Here is a 15,780-nt window from a genome sequence, read left to right on the forward strand (position 1 = left end):
CTCTAGATTTTGAGGAAGAATGAGAAAAAGAATGCAAAATATCTCAATTTCGTTATAGTGATAACATTTTAGAGAAGGACTATTGAGGTTAAAGACTAAAATTTGATCTTTATCTTTTTACTTTATTAGTGTGGCTACTAGAACATTTTAAATTATGTATGTGGCATGCATTGCATTTCTATTGTACCGTGGTATTCTATTTACCGGATACACACTAGTAAACAATACAGTTTTGGGGCTCATAAAATTAAATCTTTTGTGTAGAACATAGACAATAAGCAGATAAATAGAATTGTATGTTGTGGTGAGTTATATGAAGACAGTATAGCAGGGTGAGGGCCAGAAAGTATGTGTATATAGAGGGGGATTATTTTAGAAAAGATTATTCCTCCACCTCAGAAAATGGATGTGGGAGGAAATGAGATATCTATGGATAGAAGCAGGAGATGGTAGGAGGGTGATGTCTTGTGGGAAAAGTCAGGTGTGGATTGAGACAGATAAGTCAGATGAGGCCTGGTGGAATCTCTACCTCAAGGAAGAAGCCAGCATCTGGAGAGGCAGGAAAGAAAGATGGAGAGGAGTACGATAAGGAGAAAGAGCTCGGGGATTCCTGGGAAAGGCAGAAGGATGCAGGCCTAGAGTGGACATAGTTCAGGTAGAGCAATTCCTGGTTCTATGAATGAAAAAATACAATATATATGGTATACTATGGCATGAGATAGAATATTAGTTGGCTGCTGTCACAGAGACCCAGAAGAGGAGTGGCTCAAACTGTTGAGAAGTGTATTTCTATCTCATGGCAGTCTGGGTGTAAGGAGTCCAGAGTATGGCAGCTCCACCTGTCTCATAGCTCCACTTTCCCTGGTTTCTTGCCTTGGCCCACATGGTCCAAGATGGTGCACCACTGCACCTTTCAGCCAGTGGGAAAGAGAAAGCCAGAGGCATGCCCTTTCCCTCTAAGGGTTTTTCCACCTTGGCACTATTCACATTTGGGGTTGGATAATTCTGTGTTTTGGGGGTTGTCCTGTGCATTGTAGGAGTTTTAGTAGCATCTCTGGTCTCTACTCACAAGATGCCAGTACTGTCTCCCAGTTGTGACAGCCAAAAATGTCCTCAGACATTGCCAAATGTCTCCTGGGCTAGGGGAGGAGGGGGCAAAGTCACCCCCAGTTGAGAACCACTGCTTTAAGAGTACTACCCAGAGGCGGCCCACAGCACTTCTGATCACTTCTTACTAATGGCCTGAACTTCATTACTTAGCCCTCCTAAGGGTACAGGAACTTGGAATTGTCTTTTTCAGATGGCCAAGTGCCCAGCTAAAAGTTGACTAAAGAAGAAAGAAACTAGCTGATTCTCCCATACCCTTGTTGCTGCAGGGAATGGAAATTCTGTAGCTGATTGAGGATGTAGTCCTGTTCTTTTCATCTTTAAGTCTGAGTTTTAGTCATTACTCACTTTAACTCGCTTGCATAAAAATACTGGTGGTGGGGAACACTAAGCACCTAAGGAGCGACAATCCTATTTGAAAAGAATGGGGATTGTTACTCCATGGGGTTGACCAGGGAGAGAAACTGAATTTTGAAATGGAGGTTGGATTTTCACTTGTCATTTGGCGTCATCTGGTGGAAATTTACAAATGGCAATTCCTCAGTATTTAATTTTTCTCAGGCATATGCTTCAAATTTTAAATGGATTATAGCAAAACTTTAAAGAATCCTGTCAGATGAGGAACTCTAAAGCATGATCTCTCACTTTCTGTGCTATTGGCATTTGGGGCTGCATAATTCATTGTGGGGGACTATTCTGTGCATTGTAGGATATTTAGAAGCATTCTTGGCCTCTGCCCACTGGATGTCCCTCCCTGCCCCCATTTGTGACAATCAAAAATGTTTCCAGCCATTGCCAAATGTCCCTAGGGTGAGGGTGTGGGGAATGGCTCCTGGTTGAGAAACACTCCTTGAAACAAGGCATCTAAAATCCTAGTGCCTGTTAAGGCATAGTAGTCCCCTATCAGTGCATCCTGGTGTGTCTGGAAAGGATAGGGAGGCAGTGCCGGGAGAAAACGGCACCAGATGCCGCAGGACATGTCCTCTGGTTTACACTTTGGAGAATTTTGCTCCTGTTTATCTCAACCATAGGAGATGAGATTGAGGGAGAGAAGCCAAAAGGCGTGGCTACAGGATGTAGTTTCTTTAAAGGCCCTATGGTAAGGAAATATATAGAGGTTATTGCCTAACACAGGAAGTAGCACAGACGAATCTCAAACTCTGTTACTGGGGCCCCAAAGTTCAGGTGCCAGGTGTGGAAATCCTGCCAGCTGTGGGAAGCCATAGCTAATCTCATGGGGCTTTTTGGATCCTCCCCTGTCCCCCAGCTGGGACCCATCTGCCACGTAAGTGTTGTGAAGAAACAGCTTGGGAACCAGTCCCCTTACCTGGATCAAGTAAGTGGTGCTAAACCACCTGCAAACAGTAGTCCTGAATTCTTACTTTGAAGTTGGGTAAAGGAAAGAGCAGTTTCCCAGGAGCACCCCCTAGCAGGCCCTCGCTTCAGGTCTGGCTCAGGTCCTCTGCCATAATTTCTCTTTGATTTCACCTTCTCAAGCCCCTGCCTCACCAGCCCCAGACCCTTCGTTTCAGCAGATGACCACTTCCTATTGACACAATTGAGATGACCAGGCATGGATTTCATCACCTTGAAATATATCGCCATCTGCACTCACCATGCCTCTTGGTTTAAAGAGGCATGATGAATGCCTTTGCTTGTGCTTAGGCCAACCCAGTCAAGGGTTGTTCTCTGGATCCAATTCCAGGTCCTCACAGGCACCTCACACCCTCAATTGTACACCTCTCGTATCATTGCCTCTCTCTTTCCTGGCTTCTTCCCCATCAGCATCAAACTTGCTCAGGTTCTCTGATCTTTAAAATCATTTGGGCTGATTTTTCACTCTCCTCTCCTCACCTTTCTATTTTTCCACCTCTCTTTTTGGTTATACTTCTGTAAAAAGTGAGATACCTTTATTTCCTCACCTACTTTCCACTCACCCCACAGCTGTTTCTCTTCAGGCATGTCCATTCCGGTACAACTGTCTCACTGGCATCACGGCTGACTTTTTCCATCTACTATACTTTGGCCTCTCTGCAGTATTTAATACTATTGTCCATGCCCTTTTTTTTTAAAATTACAAGATTTTCTCTCCCCAGACTGCAAAGGTAACATGTGCTTAATGTAAAAAAGAAAAATACAATAATAAAAACACAAATCTTGGACAACTGAGGCACTTAAGTACAAAGGAAAACAACAAGAATGGCTTGCAATGCCATTAGTTTAAAATAACCACTCTTTAGGATATAACAATTATATATATATGCACTCAATACTGGAACATTCAGATATATAAAGCAAATATTATTGGAGCTAAAGAAAGAGATAGGCTCCATTACAATAATAGCTGGAGATTTCAACACCCCACTTTTCAGCATTTGACAGATCTTCCAGGCAGAAAATCAACAAGAAAATATCAAACTTAATCTGCACTATAGACCAAATATTTAATAGATATTTAGAGAATATTTTATCCAATAGCTGCAGAAGACACATTTTTTTCCCTCAACACATGGATTATTCTCAAGGACAGACCATATGTTAGGTCATAAAGCAAGTGTTAAAGCATTCAAAAAATTACAATGATATCAAGCATCTTCTCTGACCATAATGGAATAAAACTAGAAATCGATGAAGAATTTTGGAAACTATTCAAATCCATGGAAATTAAACAATATGCTCCTGAATGACCAGTGAGTCAATGAAGAAATTAAGAGGGAAATTGAAAAATGTCTTGAAACAAATGAAAATAGAGGAAGAGGCAGTACTTCCAAACTCATTCTATAAGGCCAATATTACCCTGATACCAAAACCAGACAGAGACACATCTAACAACAACACAAAAAGAATACAAAAGCTACAGGCCAATATCCCTGATGAATATTGATGCAAAAATCCTCAACAAAACATTAGCAAACTGAATTCATCAAACACTAGAAAGATCATTCATCATGATCAAGTGGGATTTATCCCTGGGATGCAACATAGGCAAATCAATCAATGTGATACATCATATCAACAGAATGAAGGACAAAAACCGTATGATTATTTAGATTGATGCTGAAGAAACATTTGATAAAATTCACCATCCTTTCATGCTAAAAAACCCAAAAGACTCTACCAAAATATTAGAACTGATAAATTCAGTAAAGTAGCAGGATACAAAATCAATATACGAAAATCAGTAGCATTTCTTATGCTAACAGTGAACAAACTGACAAAGAAATAAAGTGGTCTAATTTACAATAGCCACAAATAAAATTAAATATATAGGAATTAACCAAAAAAGTGAAATGTCCCTTTAATGAAAACTATAAAACACTGATGAAAGAAATTGAAGAGGACACCAAAAAATGGAAACCCATGTTCATGAATTGGAAGACTCAATATCATTAAGATGTTAATACTACCCAAAGTGATCTACAGATTCAATGCAATCTCTTTCAAAATACCAATGACATTCTTCACAGAAATAGAAAAAAAAAATCCTAAAATCTATATGGAACCACGAAACTCCGATGTTTGTTGCAGCTCTGTTCACAATAGGCAAGATTTGGAAGCAACCTAAGTGTCCATCAACAGATGAATGGATAAAGAAAATGTGGTACATATACACAACCAAGTTCTCTTCAGCCATAAAAAAAAATGAGATTGCAACAACATAGACGGAACTGGAAGTCATTATGTCAAGTGAAATAAGCCAGGCAAAGAAAGACAAACATTGCATATTTTTACTTATTTGTGGGACCTAAACATCAAAATAATTGAACCCAGGGAGATAGAAAGTAGAAGGATGATTACAAGAGGCTAGGAAGCATAGTGGGGGGTGATGGGGAGGTGGGGGTGATTAATGGGCACAAAAAATAAAGTGAATGAATAAGGCCTAGTATTTGATAGCACAACAGGGTGACTATAATTCATAATAATTTAATTGTGCATTTTAAATTAAAAGAGGATAATTGGATTGTAACACAGAAGATAAATGCTTGACAGGATGGATACCCTATCTTTCATTATGTGATAATTACATTGCATGCCTATATCAAAACATTTCATGTATCCCATAAATACATACACCTACTATATTCCCACAATAATTAAAAACAAAACATTAAAAAAATGAAATAACCACTCTTTATATTTAGCGTATGTCCTCCTAGTTTTGTTCATACTAATAAATTTATATACATACATACTATTTTGTCTCTCTTACACACACGATAAAACCAAATGGTTTCTTATGGATACTATTGTAACTCTTTCCCAGAAAGCCAACTCTTTGATGGAGTTTAGGGTGCAGGATGTTCAGTAAAGAATGACCTTGGCAAAAAACAGATGCTGGTGGGGCTGCGAAAGTGCTTTGGGAGGCTGAGGCGGCCGTATCACCTGAGGTTGGGAATTGGAGACCAGCCTGGCCAACATGGTGAAATCCGGTCTCTACTCAAAATGCAAAAATTAGCCGGGCGTGGTGGTGTGCGCCTGTAGTTCCAGCTACTCAGGAGGCTGAGGCAGGAGAATCGCTTGAACCCGGGAGGCGGAGGTTGCAGTGAGCCGAGATTGCGCCACTGCACTCCAGCCTGGGAGACAGAGCGAGACTCCGTCTCACAAAAAAAAAAAAAAAAAAAAAAAAAAGTGAATGCTTATACACTACTTGTGAGACTGTAAATTAGGTCAACCACTGTGGAAAGCAGTTTGGAGATTTGTCAAAGAACTGAGAGTTGAACTACTGTTCGACCCAGCAATCCCATTACTGGGTATATACTCAAAGGAAAAGAAATTCTACCAAAAAGACACATGCACCTGTATGTTCATTGCAGTGCTATTCACAATAGCAAACAAATGGAATTAGCCCAAGTGCCCATCAATGGTGGATTGGATAAAGAAAATGTGGTACATATGCGCCATGGAATACTATACAGCCAAAACAAATAATGAAATTATGTCCTTTGCAGAAACATGGATGCAGATGGAGGTGATTATCCTAAGTGAACTAATGCAGGAATGGAAAACCAAATATCACATGTTCTCACTTATAAGTGAGAGCTAAACATTGGGCACACATGGACATAAAGATGTGAACAATAGACACCAGGGAATACAAGAGGAGGGAGACATGGAGGGGAGAAAGGGTTGAAATACTACCTGTTAGGTACTATGCTCACTTCCTGGGTGATGGTTTCAATTGTACTGCAAACCTCAGCATCATGCAATACACCTTTGTAACAAACCTGCATGTGTACCCCCAAATCTAAAACAAAAGTTGAAAAACAAAACCAAAACACCCCCCCCCCCCAAAAAAAAGAATGACCTTCAGACCAACACTTATGAAAGGGAAAGGAAAGCACGAGATTGGATAGAACAGGGTTTTTCAACTGTGGCATAGCGACATTTCAGACTAGGTGTAACACTTTGTTGTGGGGCTGTCCTGTGCACTATGGGATGCATAGCAGTATCCCTGGGCTCTACCCACTAGATGCCGGTAGCACACATACACACCTCCCTCCCCTTCAGTTGTGATGACCAAAAGTGTTTTCAGACATTGCAAAAGATGCCGGTGGTGGGGAAGGAGGGGATAGCAAATTGCCCTCAGTTGAAAACCACTGGGGTAGAGAGAAGGGCTTAGCTTGGATGTGTGCCTAACAACTGTGGTAAACCCCAGGGGATTTAGGGAGCCAGAATGGCCCTTCTGAGTTGTAGAAAGTTGGGCTGATATGGTGGGCACTTTTTTCTCCAGCATGGATCAGTCATTGGATGTGGGCTCCTGAAAAGGGGTGTGAGATTGCGTAAGGGGGCTCTCTGTGACTGGAGCCACAAGTTCCTCATTGAAGGGGAATCTGGAACATCCCAGTGTTCATGGCATGTGCTACTCTGCAGTTGTTCATTTACTTCTCACCATTTTCCATTTAATAATAAAATTCTTGAGAATTGAGACCACATATTATTTTGTTGTGTATCATTGAAATCCAGTATGCTACATGGGAATAAATATTTTTAAATAATGAAACGAAATGAGACAATAATTGGGTGGATATTTGTAAACTTAAATACGATAATAAATGGTTTCATTATGCATTTTATTGAGATATGAGAAACTTTCAAGAGATTTATCCATATTTATATTTAATTATGAACTCTTTTTTGAGAAGTAACAATTTACTCAGCTGATAGCACTAAACAGTACTGAGCTAATCTTTAACAATGTTTTGAATTTCTGTAAATGAGATTATCAGTAATTTAAAAAGAGGATTAGGAAGTTTGTGTGGGATAGAACCAACTAATTGCTGAAATATACACAGAATTCAGGTATTGAAAAGTTTTACTTTTTTTTTTTTTTTTGGATATAAACAGTACTTTAATCTTATTAGGGTATTTTTATTCCCCCCTCCTTTTTTTATTACAAATGAAGAGCTAATGAGTATCCCCGAAGATAAATCTTTTACAAGTAAAAAGATGTGATTATAAAGCATTGTTTCCTGTGTATAGCTCTGTAAAATAATACCCATGTACATCCAGCAGAGGGCACAATTGTACAAAGTATTGGAGAAATGCTTTTAAAGTTAAAAGGAAGTGCATTAATCTCTCAGTGATAGGCTGTAGTGACACATGTCCGTCACATGTAAATGACTCTATACATCTAAAATTCAATAGTGTATTGTTTTTAGATGATATTTCACTACTGCGTTTCCAGCTGTATTCTTTCACATTGTTTTTAAAGTTACTACATCTTCAACAAAATCCGAATTAGGTTAAAATTAATCTCTAAATAATTTTCATTTCAACTGGCTAAAATAATTTGAGGCCAACAATGTGTAAGGCTTTTTTAGAGCATAATTTTACATATGTTATGTTTTCTGTCCTCACAAGATATTTTATGGGTCATTGACATAGAAGCACATCTAAATATACTGCAGAATCACCCTTCTACATTAAGAAAAAAAATCAGGTCCTGTCCCTGTATACTGTCAGATTTTTCTTGGCATGGATCTTGTACATGATGAGTTTGCATGGTGAAATGGATGAATCCCTGTCCGAGGGATGGAAGGTCTGTCTTTGTCCCTTCCTGGTTGTGTCACTACTTCTCAGAGCTTGCCTATCATCTGTTAGTAGAGGAACAATGATGCCCACGGGGCCCTCTTCACACATGGGTGTTGTGAGTTCATGGTTTAAGAGCCATGGATATCCACTCATTAGATGCATGTGCCATAGTACAGGAGTAACTGAAGCAACAGCAGGTGTCATGAAGTGTCCACTGGACGGTGGTCAGATTCTCTAGTTTTCCCTCTGCGAAGAGTTTGACTGAATGAATCTCTGGGTTCTTGGGCAATTCAGGGAAGTGGGGGAGAGTCAAGTGAGGAGTTAAATTTCTGCTAATCTGGGGAGGAGGGCTTTGACTGGTATTACAACCTCATTTTCACCACAACCTCGTAAAGCAAGTCACTGTTCAAATATATTTCTTAATTTAGATATATTTCTAATTTCACTTTGGTGAATTTATTGTTTGATAGTAATCCAAAACTACACAAGGACAGAATAGCCGTATATGTGAAGGTGTTTATTGCAGTATTGTTTATGGATAATTGGTAAAATTGAAAGCAATTTAGGAACATGGACTATTAGGCAGCCATCAAAATGAAAATTATGAATATTATATAGGCACATGGAAAGTATGTGATGAATGGTAAGTCAAATCAAAGCAAAATAAATCATATATTATGTTAATAGCTATGTAAAAGTTGAGAATATATGTGGTTGGTGAACAATGGCAAGAAAGATGGAATGGTAATAACTTCTAACCTGTCCAGGGATTAGTAGTAGTCTTTGTGTGTGTGTCTCTCTCTTTCCCCTAAATCACAGTATTGCGGTTATAGTGATATTTGTAGAATGAGACACTTCTAAAGAGATTTTTCGTGCTTTGTTTGAAATACAGTAATGCCCAATTTGTCCAGTATGTTAGGAAAGAAGTGGCCTATTTAAATGACTTGTGAATCTTCTTTTCCCCATTAACTGATGTTTACTCCTCTAAACACAAAAACAACAACAACAAAACCATTTTGGCTAGAAATCTTTCTAAAATCTATTGTGTACTTTCCTGCCTTCTCCAACGGTTTCCTGAGCACATTTTATTCTTGTCTTTATATCTCAGGCTTACCATGATGAGTGTCAATTTCTCTCCCACACTAGAATGCAAGGAGCAATACAAATATAGGGTTATTTGCCTCTACATGGCATGATCAAATCTCTTTTGAGTTTTGATTCCTTGGTTCCTTTTTACATGTTTTCTTTTTTTGTTGTTTGTTCTTTTTCTCTCTTTTAGTCTATCAGGTGTCATTTTAATGATTGTCAGTGTTCCAGCCTTTGGCAACCTATCCTTCCTAACCTGCCAACAAATTTGCTGCTTCTAACATGCCTTGTTAGGAAAATCACACAAACGAATTGACTAGAATTATGTGCAGAGAGGTCCAAAAGGTGTTGGATCTTATGTAAGTGTCTGGACAGTGGAGACATGGTGATACCTGTTTTGATTGTTCAGAGATATTTTGCTTACTTCTCAGCTCTTGGCTATTTTCTGGATGCGCTGAGGTCTCAGGGAGATGGCCTGTGTACAACAGACACGTTGCTTCAGGGAAAATAGAATACTGACTCACAGAAACAAAGCATAGTAGTCATAAATCCAGTTAACACCAACAAATCAATGGAAACTGAAAGCAGAGTCAAGCAATCAATAGTTATGGAAAAAAAAAAAACAAAACAAAACCCCACACTTGGATTTGCTGCATTCTGTTTCCATGACACTTCATCCATTCCATTCATAGACTTCATTCATTCCATTCATAGACTTCATTCATTCCATTCATAGACTTCATCCTGGGACAAATTTAACTCCAGTTGAGAAAGAAGCAATGGAACGAGGAAAAGAAGAAATGATGTAAGATAAACTAGAGAATCATAATTTATGGAATTCAAGGATCTTTTCCTTCAGCCAATCAATAAATAGCCCATATTTCAAATATATAAGACATATTTTGAATGTATAAAGCAGGTTGCTAGGTGCTGTGGAGACTCAGAAGAAGGATGTATTTATGCTCCCTACCCTCACTCACTTTCAATTAAAAAATTTTTTTTTGAGATAAAGTCTTGCTGTGTCACCCAGGCTGGAGTGTAGTGGCACAATTACGGCTCACTGCAGCCTCGAACTCCTGGGGTCAAGTGATCCTCCCACCTCAGCCTCCCAAGTAGCTGGGACCACAGGCATACACCATTACGCCCAGCGAATTTTTGCATTTTTGGTAGAGATGGGTTTTTGCCATGTTGCCCAGGCTGGTATCGAACTTCTGGGCTCAAGTGATCTGCCCACCTTGGCCTCTAAAAGTGTTGGGATTACAGTCATGAGCCACCATGCCTGCCTGGCCTATTTATTTATTTAGAGATAGGCTCTTATTCTTTTGCCCAGGCTGGAGGGCAGTGGCACAGTTACAACTCACTGGAGCCTTTTTTTTTTCTTCCTACAAAAGAATTAAAAATAAGAGTAGAGTGGACCACCTGTGCAATTAAAAATTAATTTAATTTCACTAAATTGTACATTAACTCTGTGAATATTACGTGTTATATAAATTCAGGTGTTTCTGCTACCCGGGGTGAGTGCTATTTTCTTTTAGTTCTGCTGTCTAAAATAAGACTCCAGTTCAACCTTAGCCACAATGGATGTGTGGGTATTTTATTGAAGAGAGTTTATACCATAATTTCTTGAGCTTCACCCTGCTCTTGAAAGTATTTATGCACTTCCAGGGCTTGGGAAAATTTATTACCCTTCCAAGCCCTCTCTTTCTTCCAAAAAAAAAAAAAAATACCCAACAAAATTTGCAGTAACCACAAAACGAATAAGCAAACCCACCTCCTAATCTTCAGAATGGTGATTGGAAGATAACTTGTAATGGGACATAATTTTTGGTTTCTATTGCTTAATTCTCAAGAACCTTACAGATTCCAAGGATCAATGTATAAAAAGTCATCTACACTTTGTAGGGGAGAAGGAGTGTTTTTCCTCACTCATTATAAGGTTCATGACTGTAGGGGAGAAAATAAAATTTCTTATTTTTACCCCTCTCTTAGTTGAGACACTCCTGAAAACGAAAGTCACGTTAACAAGAGAAAAACCAGCAGAAGTTTATTGACACGTGCTGTACCCATCACTCGGGAGAGGCCTCTGTTCAAAAGTATTTCTCTCTTAAGGCAGTGGCTTAGGGGACTTGCTTAAATAGTATTTCAACAAAGAGCCTTAAATCCTATAGTGACAAGACAAAGAAGAGAGCATTTTCAGGTTTCCAAAAGGTGGGAAAATGTGGGAAGGTAAACTTATGGGAAGAGTCAAGTTTGTTCCTAGGTCCTCTGGTGCTGTTGTCTCTCAGCTGATAAGCAAGTGTAGGCAGGAAAAGTCAGGGAGGAGGACAGGAAGACCTTTGTCTTTGTAAATTGCTGTCCTGCCATCAGGCAGGCAGAGGGAGGGGCAGAGTGTCCTCTGGTGTTTTAACCTTCTTCAGCTCAATAGTCCTCAGTGTTTTAGACAGGAATATTTTGGGTTCCTTCATGGCTGACACCTCAATAACAAATGACAGATTAAAAAGAGAAAAGCATAGCAAGTTTACTTAATATAAATTTTACATAACACAGGAGGCTTCAGAAATGAAAACCCAGAGACTAAGGGAAAACTGTATTTTTGTGGACAGTCATGCAGAAGTGTGAATGGAGGACAAAATAATATGATATAGTGGTAGTAAATTTGGGGGAACCTAGCAAGGCCTGTTTGTTCAGATTCTTTTTGGCCTCTCTGTGTAACATTTCTTTCCTCTAGTTATAGGGCAGGACACCTGTCATATGAGGATCTTCAGGGGAGAAAGGAAGGAGAGGGTCAGAGACTGACCTTCCTAGATTCTATGGCCTGTTTCAGGGGAGAATGGTGGGAGAAGATGAGAGAGACCTTCCTGCTTCTGCCATTTTCTCAATTGCCAAGCTACTGTATTTTGGGGTATTGTGTTCTGAGCCTGTCAACTTAGATTAATGTTTGAGAAGTGACCATTGTGTAAGAATCAATGCTAATCACTGGACAAATTATTATACAGTGTAATTAGAAATGATCATCAACACTGAATAAATTATCTGAATGTTCATACTGTTTTATTGCTTGCCATGTGCAGGCATAGACTGTCTATGGAAGGAAAGGGAGTATATTTGGAGTGAATAACAGTGTTGTCTACATTAGGCTAGATTTGCTGGTCATTGTTATAGAAAGCCACTTAAGCAAATGTTACCGCTTCCATAGTTTGACGGCTATAGTAATGAAAACCTAAAGTGTCTTATTGTTATCTGAACATATTATATATTAGAAACGAATGTATCTATTGAATTCTGAATTATTCATGGTGGTAGTGACAAGGTTAATGTTTAGAAAAATTACTTAATCACACATATTGGAATAAGCCAAAATAAAGTGTATAGAGCCTTGAAACCATTTCAAAATCACATTTTACCCAATAACTGAAAAAATATTCTTCCATCACACTTTGAAAGCACTGTGAATAATCATGAAATAACAGTACCCTTTCAAATTTTGGCTAATTTTTTGTTGGAAATGATGATGGGGGACAAGATGGTCCAAAGGTTAGGAACTAGAGAATACTTTCTCTTCTGGCTATAGGATCCTATAAACATCTACAAATTTGGTGATCAGTAGCTCAGTGAATGTTGAGGGTAATGTACACTCTCAATTTATTAGGTATCCATTGGTTTTCTATTAAACTAAATGTGTGTAATCAATTTAATATGCATAATTGATAAGACCCATAGAAATAAAATACTAGTTGAATCCTTTACAGCAGTGGTTCTTAGCTTTGAATTCATATTGGAAACACTTGAACAGCTTTTAAAGATCCCAAACCCAGGCCACATCCCAGACCAATTAAACTAGAATCTCTTGGGGATGAGGCCCAGATACCAGTATTTTTAAAGCTCACTAGATAATTCTAATATGTAGCCAACTTTGAGAAATACTGCTTTATAGAACATCTCTGCTTACTCTTAGTTAAGTTTAAGTACTTCAGGGACTCTTTCTTTAACAATCATTGACAGTCTTTTTCTTAAACAGTCTTTAGGGACTGTTTCTGTTTCTTTTTCTTTAAATAGAAGCAAATCATTCCAAAGTAATAGTTTATTTGTTTTATTTTATTCCTATCTCTTTTTCTTTGCTCTTGTTTCGTTTTGTTTTATTTTTGCCAAATTGATCAATATAGCATAATAGCATATGGAGTCAGGTCATTCTCAGTTTGAGTGCACATTGGGCTATTTACTAGCTGTCATAGATTGGCAATGTATTTAATCTCTAAGCAAGTTTCCCCCTGCCCCATCTATAGCAGTATTTCTCAACTGGAGGCAATTTTTTCCCACCAGGAGACATTTGTCAATGTTGGAGATGTTTTTGACTGTTACTGCTGGGGAGTTGTTTTTGACATCCAGTGGGCAGAGGCCAGGGATGCTGCTCAACATCCAGCACACAATGCACAGGACAGAGCCATAGCAAAGAATTATCTGGCCCCAAATGTCACTAGTGCTGAGGTAAAGGAACCCTGATCTACAGAGTGAGGCTCTGGAGTCTGACTGCATTCAAAGTCTTATTTCTCTACTTCCTAACCGTGTAATCTTGAGCAATTTACTCAATGTATTCTTGCCTGAATTCCATGTGAAAATGCAGATATTATTAGCACCCACTTTGGAGTTGATGGGAGGTTTAAATGGGATAATGCATTTGGAGCATTAATACAGTGCAAATTATTACCAAAATATGTGTCTTTCTGTTCTGGGGCATTTATGGCCTTTTGTCAGTATCTCTGAGATAATTTGTTTGATATATCTCTTGATAATCTCCGAGTTAATATTCCATGATTCAGTGGGAGAAGAGAAAAAGGGGTTGGAGGCTGGAGTTGTCTTTGAACATGTACGTGCTTTCAATTTTAAGTGGGAATTCAGAGGAGATAGTTTCACAGCACACTGTTAAATTCCTTCTCCCACTTTTCACTTTCCTCCTCCAGCTCACCACTAGCTTGACAATTGTATTGGGTTGGAGTATTCAAATAAAAAGCTTGTATTCAGCCAAATAAAAGTCAAAGAGATTCTTGTAAGTACAGATTCTAAGGGAAAGTGCTTAACAGCAATGAGAACAGTTTATTTATTTATTATTTTATTATTATTTTTTAAAGCTCTAGGGTACATGTGCATGATGTGCAGATTTGTTACATAGGTAAACATGTGCCATGGTGGTTTGCTGTACCTATCAACCCATCACCTAGATATTAAGCCCAGCATGCATTAGCTCTTTTCCCTAATGCTCTCGGCCCCATCCCCCGACAGGCCCCAGTGTGTGTTGTTCTCATTCCTGTGTCCATGTGTCCTCATTGTTCAGCTCCCACTTATAAGTGAGAACATGTGGTGTTTGGTTTTCTGATTAACATGTTTATTAGTAAACTTTATATTTATTATTAACAAGAAGCAGATAGCAACAGGAGTTTGAAATTCGGAAAAAAAAAAGCTCTGTGTTGGAAATAGAAATCTGGGACTTATTACTACAGAAGGAGTCAAAGTTATGGGAAAGAATGAGATTTCAAGGGAGACTGTAGGGAGAAGAGAGAAGGGGGCTCAGGATGTAACGTGAGAAATAAAGCTCAGCTAATATTTAGTGCAAACCTACTGCGTGCTTGCCGGTCACCTTTCTAATCTATTATACTATATTTGGCTTTTAGGGAGAGTCACCTCCTATTCACAGTCCTCATCCCAAAGTGTTCTGAATCTGGCTTGAAACTAATAAATGAATCCTTACTGAAGACAATATGGAATGCTCACAAAATTAGGCAGAAAATTCCTACAAAGATTGCTGTCCATGAATCAGGTTCATTTTTAATTTTTGTCATTATAATTATATAATCATATCACACAATTTGAATTTTTCTCTATGTATATGCTTTCCTGTACTCATAGTGTGCACAAAACTATGCATGTTGTTATAACAACTTTATTGAGGTATAACTCACATACCATACAGTTCACCGATTTAAAATACACAATTCAATAGTTGTTAGTATGGCTTCAAAATGTCTCTTCAAATGGCTATATCATAATTTGCTAGGTCTTTCTTATATGTGGGGATATTTAAGTTGTTTCTAATTTTTTACCACTATAAGTAGATTTTTCTGCATGTGGATTTTTAAATATTTGGATTATGTTATTTTTAAAACATTTTATTCTTTGATACATTATAATTGTACATATTTGTGATGTGCAATTTGATGCTTTGATACATGTACAGATTATATAATGTTCAAAGCAGGGTAGCTAGCATATCTATCACCCCATGCATATATCATTTATTTATGGTGAGAACATTAAAAAAATCTCTCTTCTAATTTGTAATATACAATACTTTGCCGTTGACCATAGTCACCCTACTGTGTAATACAACACCAGAACTTATCCCTCTTGCCCAATTTTAACTTTGTACACACTGACCCACCTCTCCTCATCCTGCCCTTCCCCATTCCCTCCCCAGTCTCTGATATAAACACTGTTCTTCTCTCTACTTCTATGAGATCACTTTTTCTTAGATTCCACATAACAGTGAGATCATGTGGTATT

The sequence above is a fragment of the Pongo abelii genome, chromosome X (genome assembly GCF_028885655.2).
Source record: "Pongo abelii isolate AG06213 chromosome X, NHGRI_mPonAbe1-v2.0_pri, whole genome shotgun sequence".
In the NCBI taxonomy this organism is placed as follows: Eukaryota; Metazoa; Chordata; class Mammalia; order Primates; family Hominidae; genus Pongo; species Pongo abelii.